A 23,751-nucleotide genomic window follows, 5' to 3' on the forward strand; every position below is an offset into this window, starting at 1 on the left:
GAAGGAGGCGCGGGACGTTTCCGAGGGATAAGAAGCCGGAGAAGAAGACTGCTCGAAGGCCAAAAAATGGGTTCGGGTGAGCCCTATTCCGGATGGCAGAAATCATCCAAGTGAGCGGAACCAGAGCAAAAGACCCAGACCAATGCGAGCGAAACTGGAGCTAAAGACCAGGACTAAAACTCAATAAACTGTTGAATTTTCAATCCAAGTGTCCGGACTAGCAATTTCATCTAAACGCGATGTGGCACGTCCCATTGTGACGGGGATAAAAGTTTATCCCCCTCCAGGCGCCTAGAACTCTTCCAAGTGCCCCGACCAGGGTTATAAATACAACCCTAGTCCCAGTAGTATAGAAAAATACTTAACAAGACTTGTAAACACTTCTCTATTGTTCTACTACTTGTTTGTGAGCCGTCAACGCTGTAAGAGGTTTCTCCGCCTAAAGGAGACTTTGATAGTGAGCTTCAACTACCTTGAATTAGCAATCATCTGATTGCAAACCAAGTAACCTCTTTTGTACCTCTTCTCTTTATTTAATTAATTTGTATTACTTTTTATGCAAGTGTTAGTTTAATAAAGCTGTAAAGTTCAAGAAAGGTTCACTTTTATTGTGCAGGCTATTCACCCCCTTCTAGCCAGTCGTCAAGAGACCAACAAAACCTAGTCCGGGTACTTAGATCGAGTCAACTTAGAAGTTGACTCATCTAGTCGCTTGGGTGATTCTTCAGCCGTCTAGAGTTGAGTTCACCCGAACCCAACTCCGACCTTCTCCTCGAGCAATCTTTCTCCCCGGCTTCTCGTCCCTCGGAAGTGTTGTGTATGTTCTTCTCGTCTACCAGTGTTCTCTTCTGCAACTCCTTATCTCTTGGATGCACCGAGCCCGTCGACTCACTTCTCGTGTCATCTTTTTCTCTTGCTACGTCTTCTGCTCAACTTCTTGTGTTCCTAAGTCTCTGCACACTTAGACACAAAGAATCAAAATCACAAAACCTAACTTAACTCGGTTGATCTTTCACTTCTAGTGTTCTCCACCAAGATTCTAATTTAACATTTACTCTTTCACATATTTCATATACCAAAATAATATTATCTGTATACAACATACACTACAGTATTGTATCTTAAATATGTCAAGTGAGTTAGTTCATAATTATTGTAAAAAAATAGGGACTTAGAGTTGATCCTTCATGTAATCCTACCTTTATTAAAAATATTTTAGTCAACCCGTCTAAAGTCTTCACTTTGATCGTTAAATCCTCATACATATCGTTAATTAGTTCAATATATATTACGCTAACACCTCTCTTTTCTAAAATTCTACATATAATTTTTTTATTGAAACTCTATCATAAGCTTTTTCAAGTAAATAATTATTATGTATAGATTTTATTTTTACTCCCGATACTTTTTAATTAGTTATATGAAAAGATGTATAGTTTCTATTGTCGACTTTCTAGGCATAATGCAAATTGATTTTCAATCACTGTAGTCTTTTTTCTTAATATTTTTTCTATTATTTTTTTCCAAAGTTTCATGGTATGACTCATTAGTTTAACACCTCTATAGTTTGCACAATTCTGTATGTCTCCTTTGTTCTTATATCATCATTAATCAGATATTTTTTAATTTTAAATATCATATTAAATAATTTTGTAAATCATTCGATACCTTGTTTCCTTAGACACTTCAATACCTCTATTAGAATATCATCTAGTTCAACGACTTTTTTTCCATTATGCATCTCATTTAAAGTTATTCTACTTCTGAAGTTTGAATTCTACGATAAAATTTTAAATTTTTATACTGATTTGACCAACTTAAATTACCTAAGTTAGAGAGGAATCTCTTGCTAGCAAATTTAGCAAGGAACACACATTAATTTTAAACAAATAAAAACATAAACAAAATAGAGAAGAGGCCGAAGATTTTAAGATTTTAATTGGTTTGCAACCGGAGAGGTTGCTAATCTAAGGCGATGTAGAGCTCACTAAAAGAACTCTTTCGTGAATGTGGAGTAGTCTCTTACAGCAGTTAAGCACAAACAGTAAAAATAGGATTTGTAAATGAAAGTACAAAGTGTGTTGTTTAAACTTCGAGCACTATGGCTTTATTTATAGCTCACTGGTCGCAACTAGTCATTTTTTGACGTGGCGCTTCCCAGGCATCTAGACTCGGTCGACTCGATCTACTCCGCAATGATTTATTTATAATGGATCAAGGCTTCCCGGGCGCCTGGACCCGGTTCGGGCGCCTAGAGTCGGTTGATGTGAATTCCGTGTTGATCCTCTTCGCTGCAACAGCTCGCTGATGCGACGATACATTCCAAGCGCCTAGACCTAGTCTGGGCGTCTGGAATCCAGGTACCCAGACTGAGTCCGGCCTCCCAAACCAGGTCCTGGTGCCTAGACCCAATCAACTCATAAGCTGACTCGTCCGATCACTTGAGTGATGCTCTGGTCGTCTAGAGTTGAGTTCACTCGAATCTAACTTCGGCTTTCTCCTCAAGTAGTCTTCCTCCTCGGTTTCTAGTTCCTCCAAAGCATCACACGCGTTCTTCTCATCCACCTGTATACTCTTTTGCAGCTCCTCGTCCCTTGAATACACCGAGCCCATCAACTCGCTTCTCATGCCTTTCTTCTTGCTTGCTGCATCTTCCACTCAACTTCTTGTGTTTTTAAGTCCTTGCACACTTAGACACAAAGAATCAAAACCACACAACCTAACTTAACTAGGTTGATCATATCAAAATCAACCCAGGATACAAAGTTTTCTCCAGAGATGACCTTGTAATTTTACAAATATTTCTATTTATCTTCTTAATCATAAGAAAGTTAATTTGAGATTTATTATTCACTTTTGAACATGATCAAGTGTTTTTATTTTCTTAAAAAATTATTAGTTAATATAAGGTCATATGTTATCACAAAATTTAATAATTTTTTCTTCTTTATTTCTCGTTCCAAATCCATGACTCTCATGTACCCTCTCACATTTCTCTTTTTTTTTTTCACTCTGGCATGCCCATTTATATTGTCTCCTATTAAAATCATTTTATTTGATCGAATATTTTGTAATACTTCATCTATATAGTCTCAAAACCTTGATTTGGTAGTTTCATCTAATCATACTTGAGATGCATATATGCTAATTACGTTAATAATTTCTTTCACTACTATTTTGAGAGTTATAATTCTATCCCTTTTTCTAACTACTACTATAACTTCATCATTTAACGAACTATTTACAATAATATTAACTCCATTTCTTATTTTACTCTTTCAGCATAACTTAAAACTCGAGTTCACTATTATTTTTATATTCTAGCTTACCTATTTTTTCTCTTGTACACATAAAATACTAATTTTTTTAATCATCGTATCTACTACATCTATTGATTTACTAGTGGGAGTTAATCATGTTGCATGTTCTAAATCTGAGACTATTAAATTTTCTATAATATTTATTTTTATCCCACCTATGATATAGAAACTATTATCTATTTAGTATTATACTCGAATTTTCAAGGAATAATCTAATAATAATTATTATTATTATTAAACTTTATGCTATGAGATGAGATGGTCTAAACCAACCTAATATTAATATAATAATTTAATAAATTTATTCATTAAATATTTAGTTTAGTTTTAAACCCGTCATGACTAATTCGTCAGCAGTTGAAAATTTAGATATTTAGATTCAAAAATATTATTTTAAAAATAATGAAAAAAAGGTACACCTTAGATATATATATATATATATATATATATATTTACATATTTTCCTGTAATGTAAATTTAGTTACTCACAGCTAATCCGTCGCGGTGTTTCTATCGCACCATAGGGTTTGCGGCAGTTGCGCGGCCCTCCGACGATCGCGTAATGGCGTGGGGGCGACGAAACCGTGGGATTGGATGTAGCCTCCGCCAGCCTCCATGTCAGCGAGCGCATCGGCAGGGACGTCGCCGGCCGCCTCGACCTCGAGGAGGCTATCGAAGCCTTGCTCTATACTAGCCTCCCCCTACTCCACCCTCCCCAAAGAGGTACCTCGCTCTCTGTTGGGAATCTAATTGTTGCAGAGTGGTTGTTGATTCTGAATGATGTTGATCACGATAAATATGATAATGTGTTCCGAATTTTAAATTAGGAACTCCTGTTCTTATAGGAGAAAAGGAAATTTTGGAGAAGTATATTTAGGTTGCTTCTGTTAGAAAGGTATACACTTGGTTAGTGCTTTTTTACTTTCCAGATTTCCAATCATGGACTTCACTTCTGTTGAGTTGCAGTTTGTAGATTCACTGATATTGCTACTATGACAATCCAGGTAAGACTAACACAAGAGGAATCACTTTGCTACTGTTAATAACAATTAGATTTTTTTACTATCCACACCTAGGCCTATCTCATTAGTACACAAGTAGAGCATATCAGGATGGCATTGAAACTGATGTTTTTGATGATTGACCTTTTTTTTTTTAATCTGTCATTCGGCTAAGAAGGAAAGGAGTACTATCTTGAAAATGTTGGTTTTCTTATAAAATAAGTGCTCTTGCATTAATGAAAAAGAAACTCTTGATCCAAATTTTTTTTTTGTATGCATAAAATCCTATTTACAAATTATTTAAACTGACTTTTGGTTAATTTAGTGCTCTTGGGCCGATGCTGGTTGTTTAATTTTTCCAATTAGATAAACTAGGAGGAAGATACTTGAATGGAAAATGACAATGAGTTATTCTGATCTCAGGAATGAAATTATCTGTAAATAAGATTGATTCAAGTGCCAAACTAAATCTATTACTCAAGATACTTAAAACCCTTCTTGCATGGTGATCCTGTCCGAACCTGGGTCAATGGACGCTGGGGATGTGGCGCTCCCTGCTGTATCCTCGAATGCTCTGACGAACCTGCAACAAAACCGAGTCGGGAGGGGGATGTCCCGGCGACGACCCTCCGACGCTCAAGTCAGGCGAAGGAATAAGAAAGCGGCTGAGAAAATGGAGACTTCTGTACCTTCGGTTGAAGAAATGGAGGCCTTATATAGACCTCTCGAAGGAGCCTGGGCACACCAATCGAAGCGATCACCTGCTTTCGACCATGCCTAGGTGTGGGCCTGTCAGAAGGGCATCCATAAGACCATACTGCTACTGTATCAATCTGTCCGTGACGTGATGGTGGGGCCTTTAATAGTGCCATCTTGCGTACAGTCTAATCATCATGCCTTTGCTGACATATCATATCCCGAGCCGAGCGAATAGGCCGCTCGGCTAACCACTGTTCCCTCGCCACGATTCCGGCCGAGCGGACACCTCCGCTCGGCCATTCTGTCCTCGGCCGAGCGGACACCTCCGCTCGGCCACTCGGCTCCGGTTCTGCTTTGGCGTCGGAAACCCAAACCTTTGGCTGGGTAATCTCTGGTTCCGCTCGGACGGGACCCCATCTGTGGGTCCCCCATTCTTACCGCCGGATCACTTGCCTCCCCTTCAAGTCTAGTCGAAGGAGGCAGTGAGTCCGACTGACTGGACTGTGTGTCCGAGCGGGCGGTCGTCGCCTTATCGCTGCTGTTGATATCCCTTGAGCCGTTCGGCCCTCATGCCAAATTTATCCGCTCGGCTCTTCGCTTTGTATGCCTTGGCGCCCAACGTGGATGTTTGCTTGCCTAAATCCTCTTGAAAATCGTGCAAGTCTTTTTCATTAAGCCGAAGCATGCGCGGTATGGGCGCATTAATTGCGCTTGGTGACAGAGCGCCACGTGGCTTGTCTCTAGTGGCGGTGATGCTCCGTACGATGGGACGCCCTTTGTTTTGAAATAAACGGCTAGATGATTACCTCGCCTCTTGTGCCCTTCATCCGACGGACGAGGCTGAGCGGTCTCGTTTGTATAAAGCCCTCGTTTTGGCCTTCACGCCGCATTCTCTGTTTCATCGCGCGTCCTCTGTCGAAGCTGCCTGCTGCTAGCTTACTCCGGCGACTCCCAGTGCTTGCTTTCTGGTGGTTTTCGAGTTCCTGGGCTTCTTTCCTTTGATCTTCCCTAAGTAAGCTTCTTCTCTTCTCTCGTCCCCTTGTTTCCGAGTATTGCTAGGCTTCCTTCCCTTCTTGAGTCATGGCGAGCACTTTTGCACCCGCTACCGAGGTTCACGGTCCGTGGTATATGAGTATGGAGAGTAGGTTAGATGAGGAGCACGCCCGGCGCGTTGTTAGGACCTACGGGATCCCGCACGACCATGAAGTAGTTGTAGCTGGCCCGACCGACCGGCCCCATAACCCGCCGATCGGTACAATTTGTTTTTTTCTGGACCAATTCCAGGGCGGCCTTAGATTTCCTACTCATCCATTTATTTTGGAAGTTTGTAATTATTTCCGCTCGGCCAACTTGTGCCGAATTCCTTTAGGCTACTGAGCGGGATTGTCGTCCTCTTTAGGCTGCACAGTATCCCACTTGACCCCAGAATATTCCACTACTTCTTCTACCCCAAACAATCCGAGTTGGGTACTTTTATTTTCCAAAGTAGAATAGGCTTCAAATTTTTTGAGAACATGCCGACCTCCAACAAGCACTGGAGGGAGTTCTTCTTCTATATACGACTTCCCGAGCGGCCAGCATTCAGGACCAAATGGCAGACCGCTGTGCCGACCCAGCCAGAGCTCGGCAAATTCAGAAGCAATCCGGCCTACCTTCATGCGGCAAATTGCTTGTCCGGTCAGCGGTACAAAATCGACCAGTTGCTTCTCAAGGGGGTGTTGTACATTTTTGGATTATCTCCCGTTCGGGCCAATCTCCCCTACCGCATGGGTAAGGACTCTTTACTCCCTTCGCCTTTTTTGTCTAACTGATTTTAATTTCTTCCACCGCTGAAGTCATGTGGCGCCAAGGCTCCGATCATGAAAGTGGAAATCGGGCGGCTACAAAAAGAACTCGCTGGGTCTTATCCCCACCGCCCGGCGACTGAGGAGAGGCGGCGGTCCGCCCACAAGCAGTACGGAGGTTGAGGCGGATCCTGTTTCCTCTGCTCCAGCCGAGCTGGGAGTCCCCCAGGCCGGGGATTCGCCACTGGAAGTTCGGCGGAAACGCCGAAGAGAGTCCAGCCTTCCGCCGACCCCAGAGGGCGAACCGCAGGCGCCAATCGAGATCGCTTCTCCAGATCGCACGCCTTCGCAGATCAGGACCCCATGGCCGCCCACCGCACAGCCCTCCGGCTCTCCTCCACGGACTCGTCGTCGCTTACGACGGTTGGTGAACTTCAACCATAGGGAGTCCTCGGGACAGGTGAAAGTGCCGGCCGTCCACCCGACCATCAAGACTACCCTTCGATTCCCGTCGGAGGAATATTTATTGTCTGCCGATCGGCCATCAAGCCCCGTTCATGAAATAACCTTGACGGGTCTGCTCGCCAAACTTTTCGAGGACGCCCAGATTCGGGTGGCCCTCATGACGCCCAAGCATCTCGACGATAACCACATGCAGTCGGCCACTCAGGTAGGTTCATTTTTCTTCCTGTGCCATGCTATTGTTCGGTTCTTGATTTTATTATTTCCCTTACAGCATTGGGCTGAGCAAATCGCCACTAGCCATCGGCTGGCTGAGCTGGAGGATCTTATGGAAAAGCTCCAAGTCTCAGGGGGTCCATCGGCCGAGCGGGAGAAACAAGCCCGCGAGGCCGAACAGAAGAAGGCCGCCGACCTGGCTACTGAGGTGGCTCGACTTGAAGGCTTGGTGAAGAAGCGCGACGAAGACGTGAAACGCGCCAGTAGCCAGAAAAAACGGGCGATCGCTGATCTGGACAAGATGAAAGTTGAAGTCCGAGCCCTGGATCAGCGATCTAAGGAGCTGGAAGCCCAACTAACCACCAAACGGGATGGGCGCTCAGCTGAACGCACTAAAGCGGAGGTGGACCAGAAAGTTCTTCAAGATTCACTGATTGCCTCCCGAGCGGCGCTCAGAAAGTACAAGGAAGGGGAGCCGAGTCGTCTGGCTGCTGCTCGTCAAGATTACCTCCGCTCGGAGAGGTTCGGCACGAAATTTGGCGGCAGCGTCTCTTCAACCTTTGCCGAGGCCATTAAGGTCACTATGGCCTACTTGAAGAAGGGTGGCCACCTTCCTGCGGGAATGCACATTCCCGCCTCCTATCTGGCGGCCATGATAGACGACATTCCGGACGGTTTCTTCAACTTCGAAGACCCCGAGTGAAGAGTGTTCCTCGTCTCTATCATGTTTTTGCGTTTCTTACGCCCAGCGCAACTTTTTGTACTTGCCGTCCGGCATGCTTTCCCTTTAATGCAATTATGTCTTTGCTTGCGTCTTCCTGATCCTTATCCATAATATTCTTCTGTTTGCTTAACGTTTATGCTTAGAGTCAATCATGCTCTAAGTGTTCTCCGTCACGCGGCCGATCAGCTTAACCCATTAAACAAAGTCCGAGCGGGAGGGCCTACTCGCTCTGCACGTATCTAGCCTGTGTGAAGTCAACAAACGCCAAGTATCGAAGGACCAACGCCCGAGCGGGCTTAAATATTTTAATACTTGTGGTTTCCGCGGTTTCTTATCCTCTGATATTCGTTCGTCCGCCCGGGGTATTTATAGTCGCCGGACCGACTCTCGATTTTTAACGATGGTGCTCGTCGGTTTTCCGCTCGGTTTTTATAGACGCCGGCTCGTCTCTCGATTTTTAACGTCGGAGCTCGACGGCGCGGATATTTATAGCCGGTCGGCGCGGCTCTCGATCTTTAACGACGGAGCTCGTCGGCGCGGATATTTATAGCCGGTCGGTGCGGCTCTCGATCTTTAACGACGGAGCTCGACGGCGCGGATATTTATAGCCGGTCGGCGCGGCTCTCGATCTTTAACGACGGAGCTCGTCGGCGCGGATATTTATAGCCGGTCGGCGCGGCTCTCGATCTTTAACGACGGAGCTCGTCGGCGCGGATATTTATAGCCGGTCGGCGCGGCTCTCGATCTTTAACGACGGAGCTCGTCGGCGCGGATATTTATAGCCGGTCGGCGCGGCTCGATCTTTAACGACGATGCTCGTCGGTGCGGATATTATAGCCGGTCGGCGCGGCTCTCGATCTTTAACGACGGTGCTCGTCGGTCTTGGCGCGGATATTTATAGCGGTCGGCGCGACTCTCGAACGGCGGTGCTCGTCGGCGCGGATATTTATAGCCGGTCGGCGCGGCTCTCGATCTTTAACGACGATGCTCGTCGGTCTTCGGCGCGGATATTTATAGCCGGTCGGCGCGGCTCTCGATCTTTAACGACGGAGCTCGACGGCGCGGATATTTATAGCCGGTCGGCGCGGCTCTCGATCTTTAACGACGGAGCTCGTCGGCGCGGATATTTATAGCCGGTCGGCGCGGCTCTCGATCTTTAACGTCGGAGCTCGACGGCGCGGATATTTATAGCCGGTCGGCGCGGCTCTCGATCTTTAACGACGGTGCTCGTCGGTCTTCGGCGCGGATATTTATAGCCGGTCGGCACGGCTCTCGATTTTTAACGACGGAGCTCGTCGGGCTTTTAAGCCTAATTTGGACAATGTTTACCTGGCCGAACGGCACAGGGTCTTCGGAATTGAGCCTTTGGCTCGTACAATATACCTCCGGCTGAGCAGCTCGGGGCCTTTGTCGTCGAGCGCTTGGCTCCGATAATTTACCTCCGGCCGAGCGGCACGGGGCCTTCGGTCTTAAGCATTTTGCTCGAATAATTTACCTCCGGCCGAACGGCTCGGGGCCTTCGATCCTCGAGCCTTTGGCTCGGCTAATATACCTCCGTCCGAACGGTACGGGGCCTTCGATACTCGAGCCTTTGGCTCGGATAATTTACCACCGGCCGAACGGCACGGGGCCTTCGGATTTAAGCATTTTGCTCGAATAATTTACCTCCGGCCGAACGGCTCGGGGCCTTCGATCCTCGAGCCTTTGGCTCGGCTAATATACCTCCGTCCGAACGGTACGGGGCCTTCGCTCGGATAATTTACCATCGGCCGAACGGCACGGGGCCTTCGGATTTAAGCATTTTGCTCGAATAATTTACCTCCGGCCGAACGGCTCGGGGCCTTCGATCCTCGAGCCTTTGGCTCGGCTAATATACCTCCGTCCGAACGGTACGGGGCCTTCAATACTCGAGCCTTTGGCTCGGATAATTTACCACCGGCCGAACGGCACGGGGCTTTCGGATAACTAACCATTCGGCTATGAACACAGAATGCCTTGGGAATAATTTGTTTCCTGCGATAAAAGGAGTACAGCTATTTTGACTTTACACAAGATAGAGCAAAAGCGCACCTCTCACCCAGCCCTATATGGCTGAAGGTGATTTGCACTCCATGGCCGATCCAGCATCCGACCTTCCGCATCCTTGAGGTAATAAGCGCCCGAACGGAGCTTCTCGACCACTTCTTCTTTCTGTTCGTCCTCCAGGTCGGCGGCAATAAAGGTTGTAGCCTCCGATCGGCTCGGATGGATCTGAACCTCCTTTTCATCATAAATTAAAGCAGGAGGTTTCTCGGTTATGGCGTGTACCTCGATCCGTGGAGCCTTTCGCGCGGCGATGGATTCGGCTCGGACCATTTCCATATAGCATTTCCGAGCGGCTAACTGATCTCCTCGAACTTCACCGATTTTGTCCTCGATCGGGAATTTGATCTTCTGATAGAACGTCGACACAACAGCTCGGAATTCGCTTAACGCCGGTCGCCCCAGTATCACGTTGTAGGATGAAGGGGAGTTGACCACCACAAAGTTTGTTGTCCTCGTTCTCCGGATCGGTTCTTCCCCTAAGGAGATAGCCAGTCTTACCTGTCCGACCGGAAGAACCTCATTGCCCGTAAACCCGTAGAGGGGGGTTGTCATGGGCAGCAGCTCGGCTTGATCGATTTGTAGTTGATCAAAGGCCTTTCTGAAGATGATGTTGATCGAGCTGGTAGTAATAATGACGATACGGTGGATGGTGTAGTTGGCTATCACCGCTTTGATGATAAGGGCATCATCATGCGGCACCTCAACTCCCTCAAGATCCTTGGGCCCGAAACTGATCTCGGGCCCGCTCGCCTTTTCTTGGCTGCAACCCACCTCATGGATTCTGAGCTGCCGGGCGCTTGCCTTTCTTGCCCTGTGTGAATCTCCTCCGGTCGGCCCACCCGCAATAATATTGATTTCTCCCAGGGAGGTGTTGTTTCTGTTCTCCTCTTCCCGAGCGGACTGCCTAGGTCGCTCATTGGATCGAGAACGATCTTCATGCCTTGGAGGGAAGCGCTGTTCAGGAGATCTCCTATATGTTCGTCGACCGGACTCTTGATGCCGCTGTCGGCGGTCGGGCGAAGGCGGTCGACGCGGGCCACCCCGTCGTACGAGATGGGTGATTGAAGGCAGACCCCGACAGTCGCGGGTGTTGTGGGAGTCAGTATTATGGAAAGAGCAAAACATTGGGGTCCATACCCTCTTTTTCTTCATCTTTAACCGCTCGGCCGCTACCTCTTGTACCACCGGGGACTTCGCATGATGTGCCCGGGATGCCTCAACTCTTGGTCCTCTTGGTGGCTGATGGGCAGCGGGCTGCTTCCGTTCGGCATGGGCCGTACGTTCGGCATGAGTTCCCTTCCGTCGGGCAGCCTCCGCCTCTTCCACATTTATATACTCATTCGCCCGGTGTAGCATGTGGTCGTAGTCTCTGGGCGGTTTGCGAATGAGCGCGCGGAAGAAGTCCCCTTCCGCGAGGCCTTGCGTGAAGGCGTTTACCATTGTCTCCGAGGTGGCCGTGGGGATGTCCATCGCTACTGATTAAATCGCGCCCGGAGAGATTCTCTTGGTTCTTGTTTGATGGTAAGCGGTGGCGCTTGTCCTTCGATAACGTCGGTTTTCAGTGATGAAGAAATGCCTTTGGAACTCCGGAAACTAGTGATGAGGCCGTCCGGACCTCGAAACCACCTATGTGCGATTCGATAGAGTGGTGAGAAATACCCACTACGCCATGAGATCGATGCAAGGTGGCGATCTTTGTCGAACTTCCCCAATGATCGTCGGGTCGGTCGCCCATTATAGCTCCGATCGGCGGTGGTGTATAGTATTTTAGTAACGGATCGATGTATGGCTTGAGGCGGTGAACACCGGGTGGTGCGTTAGGGGAGCTTTGCCCTTCTATGATCGAGCGGGAGGCTCGTCGGATGAAGATCCTTGCTCCCGTGGTAGCGCGATTCGGGGAGTACGGAAGAGTGCGTGAGGAACCCTCTGTTGAAACATATTCGGACGATGCCTTGCGCCGGGTTGTTTCTTTGCGCTCGACTGTGCTTTCTCCTTTTCTTTGCGCCTTGCCCCTCGCCTCGACTATAGCATCAAACTCTTCTTGTGAGAGTGCCACGGTATGTAGTCTTCCAGCCTCGTCCATTGCCTCTGCTCGGATGCAGGTGCGTTCCCACAGACGGCGCCAATTGATCCTGTCCGAACCAGGGTCAACGGATGTGACGGCTTCTTCCTTATCCTCGAATGCACACAGCAAAGCCTCATTCAAACAAGGGATGTCAGCCTCCAAGTCAAAGATAAGAAGCTCGAGAAAATGGTGGTCTTCCTGGTTGAAGAAATGGAGGCTTTATATAGACCTCTCGAAGGAGCCTGGGCACACCAATCGAAGCGATCACCTGCTTTCGACCATGCCTAGGTGTGGGCCTGTCAGAAGGGCATCCATAAGACCATACTGCTACTGTATCAACCTGTCCGTGACGTGATGGTGGGGCCTTTAATAGTGCCATCTTGCGTACAGTCTAATCATCATGCCTTTGCTGACATATCATATCCCGAGCCGAGCGAATAGGCCGCTCGGCTAACCACTGTTCCCTCGCCACGATTCCGGCCGAGCGGACACCTTCGCTCGGCCATTCGATTCCTGCCGAGCGGACACCTCCGCTCAGCCATTCGGCTCCGGTTCTTCTGCTTTGGCGTCGGAAACCCAAACCTTTGGCTGGGTAATCTCTGGTTCCGCTCGGACGGGACCCCATCTGTGGGTCCCCCATTCTTACCGCCGGATCACATGGTGCATCTAAGCAGTTAACATAATGTTGAACTTGAAGTGATATTTTTATCTACAGAAAGTATACATTTCTGTAATTATCAATATCTTTGGTCCATTAATTTGTTCCTTCGATGGAGTCTCCGTGGAACATCTTCCTCTTTCTTTTGGGCTTTGCTCTCCGACCGACTATAAAACTGAAAGTGATTGTTGATTAATATAGTATATAAATATCCAATGAAGAAACATTAATGTTCAATTAAGACAATGATTTAGTAATATTAGGGTAGGACGAAAGAGATCTTCAAAAAGTGAATCTGGTATCCTTTATTTTGAAATATTTTTTAATGAAGGTATTTTTAGTCTTCTCATGTTTCTTATAATGCTCAGATATGATTGGAAATGCACAACTTTTCAGATTATTCTGTGTGAAGCTCTTTCTAGTGGTGGAGTTGCAGAAGCATGTTCTGTAGTAAAGAGGGTCGGTTCAAATATCTATATTGGAGTGGAGGGTCGCTTGACTTTAGAGATTATTTGTCTTCATCTTGAAATGGATGCTTAGGTAAAATTTGTGTTCTCACCCTAATTGTTCTTTATTAAAGTTCAACTTTTCTGTTAATATTTGTATATCTATTAATTTTCTGCTTTACTTGTCTAGCAATGTATGAATATTCTACAAACAGACCTCATCATACGTTCCAGAGCCCTTCTTGCTGCTTGTAAGGTTGAACCAAAGCCTGTATTAAGCACATATGATCAGCTTTTATCATATGATATTGTCGTACTCTGTGTGTGGGTTGGGTCTGTATTTGCACATACATTAAGGACCACAGCTGTTGGCACTTCTCCAATCCTTGGTGGATTACTCTTGTTACAACAGACAGCAATCATCAAGCAAGGAGCTCGAGATAAGATAACCAGTTTAGCAAATGGGTAAGTTTTTTGTTTTTTTTGGAAGCAGTAGAATTACATTTATTCCAATCTTTTTATGTTAGTAGTTTATTTATTGTGACTTATAGTTGGTTAATAAAAACTTTCAAAGTATCTATTGAAAAAGGTTAATAAACAAATCCCAGTGCACTTGTTTTTTAATATTAATCTATAGCGGTTTACTTGTTGTCGCTTAGGGTCTTAATAGAATGGACTTATTCTAGGATAGTACTTCAGAGAGCTTGCCAATATTGATGATATGTTTCTCTGCACTTCCTGTGCTCGACAACCAAGGATAATAAAAGCTACACTCAGTTTTCACTAATTGCATATATCCCTTCTCCACTTTGGCATTTGATGGAATCCATTTTACTTGTTTTTTCAAAGTTTTTTTATTTTTATTAATCTTCAACTTGCGATGACAGGCATACTTCCACAAAATCTGACGGAGCCAGATTACAAAGGCTTTTAGAGAACTTGAAGAAACAACTTTAGCAACACTCTGAAAGTTGTTGGAAAAGTTTACCCGCACAAGGAGACTTTGTATTGTTGTAACACTGCCTCGTATCACATTTGATCAATCAAAATTTTACCTGGTATTTACTCTGCGATAATAAGCATTAGCTCCTATGCTTCATCATCGGTGTAATGAATTCTCTAATATGATGATGAGCTACTTGTAGCTTTCATAGTGCATGTTGGATAACAATTAACAAATGCCGTTGTGGTGTATGATATCATTTATAGAGGCTTTCTTATCTCTAACCTGGTTTCCTTCAGCACTTGCTTTACTTTAATACTATGTTACGTATTTGTCAGCTTGTCATCTTTGGCATGTATTCGAGCATTTCACCCAGTTTCTGTTTATTTTCTTCATGAGCAGGATCCAGCAAAGCTCCATCGGCCCACTGAAGTGTAGGCCGTGCATGCTGACTGAAGGTTTCAGTTTAACACATTTGGATCGTAATGCTTGTTGCAGGGCTGCAACTTGGGTGGGTGTCGAATTTGAGGTACTTCTCAACTTTCTTTGTTAAGTAAAAGCATACCTCAGAAATTAATTTGATCTTTCTCTTTACAACTATAATAATAGATGAAAGGATCATGATTGGTAGAGGTGAATTTATTTGATAGTCGATGTACAAGTAGGTATTCCGTTGTCTGCTTATGACTAAAATTGTGGTGGTGGTCGCCCACGACAGCGACTCTGCAGGTTTTTCCCATTCGTGCCGCAAGAGCTCCCAAAAAGCAAAAGGTGACTGGAAAAAAAAAACACACGATGTTAATATTTTAATGGTGCAGTCTTAAGCTTATCCTGTTATCCGCACTAGACAGTGGCAGGGAATGGAGTATGGACCCTGGCGGTGCATGCTGTTCCTATCATGCACAGTTTGGCTGCTGCTGCTGACTTAGCTTCGCATCATTGACACGGCATGTTCCATCAAGTCTTATTGACGATGGTATTTTAATTGCCCATCATCAGCCATCCACTTTTCACATCAAAAACCAAGGGCCTGACGACACGCAGCTACCAGGTGACGCTGGAAACCCATTAAAGTAACTACTATATCTTGTTTTGCTTTTGCTTCTGGTTTTTGACAAGTAGGGGTCTATGTCATGCGCATGCAGCCATTTGTGGACACTTGTTGCATTCCGGGCTCCTCTTCTCTGCATGCCTATGGCAAAATTTGATATCTGGAAGAGACGAATTCGTATCTGAACTCCACTTCATTTCGGGGCACAGGAATAAAAATAAATCATGCGTGCATTTGTTTGGTTGATGCATGCGTAAAGTTTCTACAGACCAAAAAAAAAAAAAGGGTCTATTCACGAAGAGAATTAAGGAAGTATGTCGACTTGTGCGTGCAAGGACTTGCACGCGCTACTTGTGCGAATTTATTCCAGTTTGGTGCTTTGATGATTAAATATTATGCCTACTCGTGTGTCGTGTGTGCCTATATGCATGTGTATAGAATTGCATATGTTCTCTCGGGACGGTGCGATTGTTAAGACATGAGATGTTATCATATGAGGTCTTGGGATCGAAACTCGGCGTGATCCAACATAATCTCTCCCATGTCTTGGTCATTTGTACTAATGGTTAGTAGCCATCTGTGATTTACCTCCTCCGTGTTAATCTAGGGACGAGTTGGCGGGAGCGTTGGGGGCGAGCGAATCATCTTTATACCACGTGTATAGAATTGCATATGATAATTGTGTGTATTTATCTCATTTTGGCGGTCTAACAATTCGGTATATTATGCCAACTGGTGTGTGTATTTTATACCATCTTAATACTTTCGTGATTCTGTGCTATATAGATTTATGTGTGTATGTATGAACTTACACATGTTAGTTGCATATATGTATTCCATTTTGATGCTTTGACGATTAGGTATTATTATGCTCGCACATCTCTAGTTGTCCAATTGAATTTTATGGTTGTTTGATTCGCATAACAAATGTGATTGTTACGGAAAGAATATGGATGTACTGGTGTAAAAATGTTTGTGTTTCACAACTTTTACTCACGACGAATATTACCCAAAAAAGAAAAGAACACGACCAACAGAAATTATATCTACGGTTTGTAAAAGAATTAAATGTTTGTGAACCAACTTAGTTTGGTAAGAGTTTGTTCAAGTCAATTAAATAAATAAATTTAAATAACTCATTAAATTAAAAGGAATAAGTGTTCATTTTGTTAATGTTCACAAATAGATAAATAAATAAATAAATACGCTATCTTAACGGTCTCATTAGTGTCGGTCTCACGAATATGGAGGAAGATAATGTAATTGTACAGGTGTTAGACACATGATAAGATGACCATAGGTCATCAATTCATAGGAATCAACACCTGGTCATTATCCGCCATCTGAGCTACGTCTTGGGGCAAATGATGTTCATAAATAGAGATTGTGCAATGGTTAGACTATTCAATGAATAACTAAGGGATATACGTTTTAAGTCTCAGTTACGATACACTACAAGAAATTTTTCTCTCCAGTGAGAAATGAGTCTAAGAATGTTAGCCATTTGGATGAATTTTTATAAGCACTTTACGATTTACCTTGATGGTCGATAAAAAAAACTTTCATAGGATTAGTCACTTCTAAGATTAGTTGGTTTCGAAGAGCTAAATACCTAGATTACAAAAAAAAAATAGAGATTGTGAATTATTTGTGAATAATGTGTAAGTACCCCATAGTAGTTTTGATGTGATCAATCAAGTCAAATTAGGTCCTGTTGTGGCTTGATCTTTGTGTCTAAGTATGTAGGAACTTAAGAGCACAAGAAATAGAGTGAAACACACAACTAACGAGAAGGACGGCATGAGAAAGATTCAATGAGCTCGGTGCGTCCGAGGCACGAGATGCTACGGAAGAATACGTTGGCGGATGAGAAGGAGGCGCGCTGCATTTCCGAGGGACGAGAAACTAGAGCGGAAGGTTGCTCGAGAAGGCCGAAAAATGGGTTTGAGTAAGCCCTATTCCGGATAACCAAAATCACCCAAGCGAGCGGAGCCGGAGCGGAAAACTCAGACAAAAAGTAAACGTGAAGTTGACTGTGGTCCGGGCGCTCGGACTAGTTTGGTCCAACCGAGTCGCTTTGGAGAGGTGCCCCTATGCGAAGGCGATTCGGGCGCCCGGAGCTGTTCTAGGTGCCCAGACCAAAGAAATTTATCCAGGACAAATTGTTGCGATCCGTTGCATCATGGATGAAGTTTTATCTACACCTAAGCACCTGAAAATCCTTCCAGGCGCCCAAAGCAAGGCTAAAAATGCATCCCTGATCTTACTAGTCAGGACAACACTTGTAAACAATCTTCTCTTTTATTCTACTTTGTGATCTAGTGCTTTAACTATTATAAGAGACTTCTTCACCAGAAGGAGATTTGATAGTGAGCTTTCAACGTCTTGGACTAACAATTTTTTGATTGTAAACCAAGTAAAAAAGATCTGTCTCTACTTTCTTTTTAATTAGTTTACTATTAAACAAGTGTGTCTTAATTTATTTTGAAAAGTCGAGAAAGGTGTTTTGTTTATTTTAGATTGTGCAAGGTAATTCACCCCCTCTTGTCAACCGCAAGGGACCAACAAGTAGTATCAAAATCCAACAGCTTTAGAAGAACTAACCATCGATCGAAGCACAGAAGACGATGGCCAGACTGAGCATTTACCCGCCTAAGTTCGAGGGAGAGTTCGCGATTTGAAAAAAGAAGATGGAAGTATTCTTCAAAATTGACTTTGAATTATTAATAATAATGAAATATGGTTTTGTAGCACCAAAGGATCAGCAAGGGAAAGATAAAGAAGAACATCAATGAGCAAGCCAACTTCGTGGCAAATAACAAGGAGAATTTCATCTGCTAAGCGTTTTACTACCTCAAGAAGTTAATCGGATCGGAGCCTACGAATTATCCAAGGAGCTCTGGGAGATATTTATGGAACTACACGAAGGGACCTCGGAGGCTAAACTCACGAGACGAGACTTGCTCTAGAACCATATCAGCAACCTCCGGTTAGAATAAGGTGAAACCGTCGCATACCTCCACTCAAGGATCAAAGAACTCATCACTGGACTCACGAATCTTAGAGAAAAGGTAATCAACCGAGATTTACTAAGGTACGCGCTTAACCCTTTTCCTAGGAGTCCTAAATGGTCAACCCTAGTAGATGCATATTTCATCTCTAGGGATTTAGAGGTAAGTAATTTAGAAGAACTTTTTTTAACTTTTAAAATTCATGAGTCAAGATATGCAGATCTAAAGAAGGAGTTAAAGCACAACATTACCTTAAAGACAAAAATAGATGAACTAGATTCTGAAACGTCCCTCAACGATGATGAAACGACATTTATGGTAAGAAAATAAAAAAAAATTAAAGTAATCAAATCAATTAAGTGCAGGCCAAAGAAGGGAAAGAAAGGTGAGATGCTATCATTGCAATGTAGAAGGGCACGTTAAAGACAACTGCCCAAAATTGAAGAACAAAGACAAGGACAAGGAAAATGATAAAAGAGTGACCTAGAAGAAACACAAGAATTTAAAGGTGACATGGGATGAATCATCGTCATCAGATTCGGACGTCATAGCTAATGCCAGACTTGTATTGATGACAAGTCACCAAGAAGACGACGGAGCAAGTTCATCGGAGATGAGCATCAAGAGCATCGATGAAGGGGGAGCAACATCAGAAGAAAGCAGCTCTACATGGGAGCATCAGATAATGAGATCAACAAGATAAGTCAGGTACGGTCTCTGCCTCATGACCAATTATTTAAATTTATTAAATTTTTATCAAAAAATTCCTGTCAATTAGAAAATGATAATAAAAAATAATTAAAATAAAATAATAAATTTAAAAAGAATTTTAGCAATATCTTGTCGATTAGAAGATTTCGACAAATTAAAAATTAAAAATTAAAATAGAAAATTTAAAAAATTCTGCATGTTCGAATATATCTATTTCAAATTTCAAAAGACTAAACTGACACTTTAGATATCATAAAGGTCAAATTAGAAGAATATCATAAAAATATATTCTAAGAACATTTTTAATTAATTCAGTATGAAGGAACCTAAATTGGGTTCTAAAATCGTGCTTGAATTAAATTTTTATGCATGTTAGTACTTTTGAATGGATTTAATTTTTGTTGTTTGCTTGGAATTATCTACATAAATTGTTTCGTATAATTTATGTTGGAAATAAATGTTAACTTTAATTTTTTCAAGAAAGAGGGCTTCATCACTCATCTGCAAGAAAATTTTAAAATTTTTTTGAATATTAAATTATTTTTTATAAATTTTTTAACAAAAATTACATTTTTCAATTTAAAAATAATTCATAGAGTAATTTTTGTAAACTTGATTTTTTTTTGTGAAAAATTATCATGTTCTCTGTTCAAAAAAATGTTTTCAAATTTTTTTTGATTGCTATTACATTTTATATGAATTATTTATCCAAATTCTATCTTTTAATATTAAAAATTCTTGAAAAGTTATTTTTTTTTAAATTTATTTTTTCTACAAAGAAATTTGCTATAATACATATTTAGAAAAAATTTTATGAATTTTTTAGCTTAAAAATTTATTACTGCTTAAATTAATTTTAACTTTTTGTGAAAATTTTATCTCTAGTTTGGATATAGATCTTTAACCGTTGTAAAAATTTTCATAATTTTCTCATGATTAAAAATATTTTTTTTAATTATTTTTTATAAAAATAGTTTATAAATTATAAAAATCTAGATTTTCAAAATTTAAAGTTCATAATTTTTTTAAATGATAGTCGTTGTATTTTTATACCTTAGACTCTATTTTGAATTTACTTAAAGTTTTTTTCATAACATACCCTTGATCAAAGGAGGAAAATTAAAAGTTAAGTCTAGGGAAAAGTATATCTTATTTTTTTCACTTTTTTTTAATGGTAAAATCTATACTTGTTATCTTACTGTTATTTATTTTTTATTTTTACCCTAACTTAATTTGGTTTGATCATATCAAAAAGGGGGAGATTGTAAGTACCTCATGGTAGTTTTGATATGATCAACCAAGTTAAGTTAAGTTCTATTGTGGTTTGATCATTGTGTCCAAATATGCAGGAACTTAGGAGCACAAGAAGTCAAGTAAAACACGTAGCTAACGAGAATGACGACACAGGAGAGAGTCGATGGGCTCAGTGTGTCTGAGGCATGAGACGCTGCAGAAGAATATGTTGGTGGATGAGAAGGAGGTGCATGGTGTTTCTAAGGGATCAAAAGCCGGAGCGGAAGGTTACTCGAGATGGCCAGAAAATGGGTTTAGATGAGTCCTATTCCAGATGGCCGAAATCACCCAAGCAAGTGGAGCCGGAGGAGAAGACCCAGACAAAAAGTCAATCTAAAGTTGACTGTGGTCTGAGCGCCCGTACCAGTCTGGTCCAACCGGGGTGCCTTAGCGAGGTGCCCTTGTGCGAAAGCGGTCCAGGCGGCCAGAGCTATTCTAGGCGCCTAGACCAGAGAAATTTATCCAGATCGACCTGTTACGATCTGTTGCGTCATGGATAAAGTTTATCCATACCCAAGCGCCCAGAATCCTTCCAGACGTCCGGAGCAAGTCTATAAATACAGCCCAAATCTTAGTAGTCAAGACAACACTTGTAAACAATCTTCTCTTCTGTTCTATTTTGTGATCTATTGCTTTAACTGTTGTAAGAGGTTTCTCTGCTAGAAGTAGATTTGATAGTGAGACCATGTCTTGGATTAGTAATCTTCTGATTGCAAATCAAATAAAAAAGATCTGTCTCTACTTTCTTTTTAATTAGTTTACTATTAATAAGTGTGTCTTAATTTAGTTTGAAAAATCGAGAAATGTGTTTTGTTTGATTTAGATTGTGCATGGCAATTCATCCCACTTTTATCATCCGCAAGGGACCAACATAATATTTATAAATAAAATTTGTGGCCCCCGGAATAATAGTACAATGGTTAGATCCTTCAGTGGATAACCAAAAAAATCTAAGGTTCATGAATTATGTTCATCAATGAAATTCTTAATAATATAATAAATTAATAAACAAATTTCAAAATCAAGTTGATTAACCAACTAATAAATTAAAAATATAATTTTTTTAAATAATAAAATAAATTTAAATTGCAAGTTTAACAACATCTAAATAAATCAAATTTAAGTTAAACTTGAACCAAATTTAAATTTGTTATAAAAAAAAATCAAGTCTTGAATAATGGTGCTTGATTCATTTTCAATTTGTCTCATCAAATATAATCCACCTATCAACATGCAACTGATAATCTTAGCTTGTGACTATGTATAAAACACAAAGTTTAGTTGATAGATTAAAGAAACCATAATCATAATTATAAGACACGAGAACACATTGAAATTGTTTAGTTCATGAACATCTATACTCAGACAGCAAAAAGAAACACACACATGGAAATTGTTTTATTTTTTTAACATGAATATATTTTTTTTCTCAACTCAAAATAAGAATCTACGAACACGAAAGATGTTAAGAAAGAAATTATATCGAAACTAAGATGCTTGTCTTGATTGAAAAGAGGTGGGCATAGAGCCAGAAGAAAGAAGGAATATAAAGATTTGACACAACAAACAAAGAAGACAGACTTGAATGCTCGATCTATAGTGAAACTAACGTTAAGTGAACAAACTGTATCTCGTATGGGATTAAAATAGATGACGCTCGCCAAATAAGACTACAGAAATTGATCAAAGAAGCACTTCAAATGGAATTTTTAAAATTCACACCAAAGGACACACTTATTTTCTATTTTACTCGTTTGCCGGCCACTAAGATGTAGTGATGAATTTCAAAGGACAGTAAGTACCATTATAATATTACATTTAAAAAATAAATATAATTGTGGTGTTATTTTAAAGATTATGTATCATGAAAATGGTATTTATTTAAAATACAAAATCATAATGATGTTATTCTTTGAATCTAGTATTACAATGATGTTATTCTTTGAATGTAAGCACGACTGCGATTGGATTGGCAGGAGAAGTAAAATAAAAAATAAATACGTCCTTTAAAAAATCTAAAAGTTAAGCGTGCCTAAATTTACAATTTTAATTGTGTCTTTTGGTCAATTACCAACAAGACTATGTAGAAACTCAAAGGTACAATGATTTTACTATAATAACTACTCGATATTGAAAATTGCAAGCCAAATCAAAAGCATGTTGATGATCCATCCCAACTAATGTTGTGAAAATTATGCTCAATTGGTTTGCCTTAACTAGCTAGTTGATCAATTTTGACTTAAGTTCAACGTTAAACCAATTTGTGATTGAGTCACATCAAATTTGGGTAATTGGTCCAAACCAGTGATTTGTCATCTTCCTTAGAAATACAATATTCTAGAAAACTGTCTTGGCCATAGCAAAAGTCATAATTCTATTCTATGTTGAGACTTATTCTAAGAAAAATGAGAGAGGGAGTTAAATATACATGTGTATTGTAGAGCATCTTCCATGAAAGTGAGAAAGGAAGCACCCAAAAAAGAAAAGAAATCTGTTCTATAATTTATTCTTTCAATTAGGCCCACAAACATGCTGATGTCGATTTGATGATATATATATATAAAATAAGATCCTTAAAAACCTACTCCACTAACATGAGTTCTTATGCATCTTAAGTCGCCATCCCTACTATATTTTACAAAGAGCACCTTTGACTCCTTGGTCGTTGTTCATCTTAATTTTCATGCTACCCTATTTTATTTGTTGTCCCACCTTTAGCTCAGGAAAATAATAATAACTAGGGATGTAAATGAGTCGAATCAAGTCAAACAGTATTAGGTTCGAGCTCGGTTCATTTAAGTTATATTCGGACTTGAGCTCGGCTCGAGCTCGAATCGAGCTTTTATCACAAGGCTCGAGTTCGACTCATTTTAGAATTATCAAGCTCGCGAACAGTTCGAGCTCGGCTCGTTATTAGCTCGATTATCAAAGTTAACGAGCCTAACTCGTTAAACGAGCTCGGGCTTGTTTAGAGCTCGTTTTTGACTCATTTTAGAGCTCATTTTTTGACTCATTTTAAAGCTCATTTTAAGGCTCGTTTTAGAGCTAGTTTTTTGACTCGATTTAAGATTCGTTTTTTTGGCTCGCGAGCCTATAAATGAATATGTTCGTGAGCTCACGAGTCAAATATCCTTAAGCTCGAGCTCGACTCGATAAAACTGTCGAGCTCGAGCTCGACTCGATAAGATAAACGAATGAACTTGAACGAACTTTTTACCAGATTGAGCTCCGAATAACTCACGAACCGTTTGATTCATTTATATCCCTGCAGGTAATAACAAT

The 23,751-nt window shown here is 41.8% G+C and overlaps 1 long non-coding RNA gene across 6 annotated transcripts; it reads left to right on the forward strand.

Annotated features, from left to right (window-relative positions):
- Positions 1 to 3,794: 3,794 nt before the first annotated feature.
- LOC121970302 lies at positions 3,795 to 16,235 on the forward strand. 6 transcript variants are annotated; one of them, XR_006108891.1, is made up of 10 exons: positions 3,795 to 4,043; positions 4,148 to 4,215; positions 4,287 to 4,324; positions 13,411 to 13,554; positions 13,651 to 13,925; positions 14,348 to 14,518; positions 14,806 to 14,932; positions 15,122 to 15,174; positions 15,251 to 15,454; positions 15,549 to 16,235. It is a non-coding gene; the product is annotated as an uncharacterized LOC121970302 (long non-coding RNA). The 6 variants fall into 6 exon arrangements; XR_006108893.1 differs by having other exon boundaries at positions 4,166 to 4,215; XR_006108892.1 differs by lacking the exon at positions 4,287 to 4,324.
- The last annotated feature ends 7,516 nt before the right edge of the window (positions 16,236 to 23,751 follow it).

This window comes from Zingiber officinale, chromosome 4A, assembly GCF_018446385.1.
Source record: "Zingiber officinale cultivar Zhangliang chromosome 4A, Zo_v1.1, whole genome shotgun sequence".
Lineage (NCBI taxonomy): Eukaryota > Viridiplantae > Streptophyta > Magnoliopsida > Zingiberales > Zingiberaceae > Zingiber > Zingiber officinale.